This window comes from Orycteropus afer, unplaced genomic scaffold, assembly GCF_000298275.1.
Source record: "Orycteropus afer afer isolate SDZICR_OR568_19922 unplaced genomic scaffold, OryAfe1.0 scaffold00069, whole genome shotgun sequence".
Classification (NCBI taxonomy): domain Eukaryota; kingdom Metazoa; phylum Chordata; class Mammalia; order Tubulidentata; family Orycteropodidae; genus Orycteropus; species Orycteropus afer.
Window position 1 is genome coordinate 56,054 of NW_006921656.1, and position 2,848 is coordinate 58,901.

Below are 2,848 nucleotides of genomic sequence, written 5' to 3' on the forward strand. Positions count from 1 at the left end.
CTACTTTGTTCTTCTTCTTCAATAGTGCTTTGCTTATCTGAGGTCTCTTTCCTTTCTATATAAAGTTAGTGATTGGTTTCACCAGGGCTCCTTTTGAGACATACTTGTGCAAAAACATATTTATCTGAAACAAGGAATCTTTTTTTTTTTTTTAAAGCATGAGTGTGTCCCAAATACTACATGGGACATTCTTACACCAAAAATGTACTTGTTCTAAAATTCAAATGTAACTGTGCATCCTGAGTTTTCACTTGCTAGGTCTGGGAGCCCTGTGTTACTAGGGATGAGTCAACTTCCTAAACAAGCCCCAGCCCTGCAGCCACCAGAGCAAAGTCCAGACCCCACACTGCTGCGTGGGGGAAGGGTCTCTGTGCCTCAAAAGGGCTGGAGCCTTGGTGCTTCTCCTTCAGGTGAGCCACGTGGCTGGAGGGGGAGCCCTGGTGGTGCAAACAGTGGCTGGGCTGCTAACTGAAAGCCTGGGGGTACAAGTCTGCCCAGGGGCACGTTGCAAGAAAGGCCTGGTGATCTCCCTCCAAATCCCCCCACCGAGAGCCCTGTGGGCCCAGGTCTGCATTGACGCAGCGGGGAGGCCGTGATCAGGGCTAACTGGCCAGCAAGCGGTGGTGGTGATTCCTGAACCAGGCTCTTCACGGAGGGGCTTCCATCCTCACAGTCATGCACACGTCCTTGTCCCAATCATACATGTCACATCCATGCACATATGTCCTCACAGTAATGCATGCAAGTCATGCACATGTCACTTTCATGCACACATGTGCTTGTCACAGGCATGCATACATGCCAGTCCTACACACACCACAGTCATGCATATGTATCACAGTCATGCACACATCACAATCATGCACATGTCACAGTCATGCACACATCACAATCATGCACATGTCACAATCATGCACATGTCCTTGTCACAGTCATGCACACATGTCCCAAGGAGCCTCCAGTTGTTGCAGAAAGCCATGCTTTGCCCAAGGTCACACTCTTTTAAGCCTGAGTGACAGGTCGTCCAAGAGCAGCCCTGGTCCCCTTCCTCTCATGGTGTCCTTTGAGACACACCTTCCTGGGCCTCGCGGACGTTCCTTGGGTTGATGCAGTCGCTCTGCTAGAGCCACGTTCTCCTGGCACTGGAAGCTGGCTCTGACCTGCTTCCTGACTTCCTGACTCTGGGCAGTGCCAACCCTTACTCAGTGGGGAAGTGTGGGCCAGGGAATGGCTGAGAGGCTGGGGAAGACCTGCATTCTGGGTGGGGCAGGGAGCTCAAAGCCAAGCCTCGTGTTCTGGAACTTTCTTTGCCACAGGGCTCCCCCTTCCATTTTAATCTTGGTTCACTTGTGAGAAGTGGAAACTCAGGCTCTTTGAACACTCAGCCTTCTCTTCTGTCTTATCTCGATGGCTTCTCCTGCACAGCCTCCTCAGGACAGAGCACACTGGCCCTACGAGATAAACAGGACAGCTACGTTAGTCACCTCCCCTTATCCCACCTACCCTGACCTCCCTGGGCTAGCCAAAACCAGCCTGAGTTGGTTTGGGAGACGTCTTAGTCCCCTAGGTGACCTTTAGGTCATTATGCATTTCTTGAATACTAACCTCTCCATGTCTGGGTGGAGGTTAGCCCCTACTCTTCATACATGTGACATGTGGACACGTGTAAAACCCTGTGTGGAATGTAAAAGTCTTTGTACCTGTGGCTTTGCGAGACTTCCTGTTTTGTAAGCTGTATATAACAGAACGTTGCAGGAGGTTTCCTTGGAGCAATCTTGGAGGCCCTGGCCCTGGCTGTTCCCTTCCTTGGCCAGAGAAGTAAAGTGCTTTTCTGTTCTCCCACCTCGACCTCATGTTTATTGTCCATGAGTCACGCTGAGCTGATTTCTAACAGCAGCGTCCTGGGGCACCTTCCCCTCCTCCACCTTCTCCCTCAGTGGAGTCTTTGCACCCACCTGCCCTCTGAGCTCCCTGCGTGTGCAGAAGGACCTGCTGCCAAGGGGCTGCGGCACAGGAACATTGGAGGAACCTCATCTCAGTTTCTGGGGGAGCATACGGTGATCAGCAAAACAGGGTACGTGCCACCAACACACAGGACGTCTTCTGGGCTCAAGAAGAGGGCTCTTCCCCAGGGATTGCCCACAAGGGCCCTGGAGAGGACAGGCTGGAACAGAGCTTGGAGCTCATGGACATCAAAGTGTCCCATCCCCTCCAAAGACCGGGTGTGAACTGCCTGCACCCCCATAGGACAGTGAATTACTCCGCATGGCTCTTCTCGCCATGGTCCTTGTGACTCCCACCAGACAACTGGGTGGGACTCTGTAAAAGTGAGTGCCATAGGAGGGACTGTGGTGTCAGAATTGGTAAAATGGTCAGAGGGTGGTGGCATGCCTTTTACCTCATGAGAATCAGCCTTGGGCTGTGGCTGTTGAACCTTCTCTCCCCTGAGGAAGTTAAAGAGGTCAGAGGAGGCCACTCCCTTGTCCTATTTGCAACCCCCTTCTATCTTCTCTGGCTCAGAGAAAGGTATCACCATTCAACCAAAAAACTGTAGACCAATATCACTCACAAATATCCCTTTAGAATCATGAACATAGATTCTAAAATTCAAACAAAACACTGGCAAATAGACTTAACAATATATAATAAGAATGACGTGTTATGATCAAACCAAGCTTATCCCAGAGATGCGACGTTGGTTCAATACTTGAAAAACAGTAACATTTCATATGCATGATTCTGTTTATGTAACATTCTTGAATTGACAAAGGTGTAGAGATGAGGAGCAGATCAGTGGTTGCCAAGAGTTAGTGACAGTGGTATAGAGGCCCCATGCTTGGCATTTGAC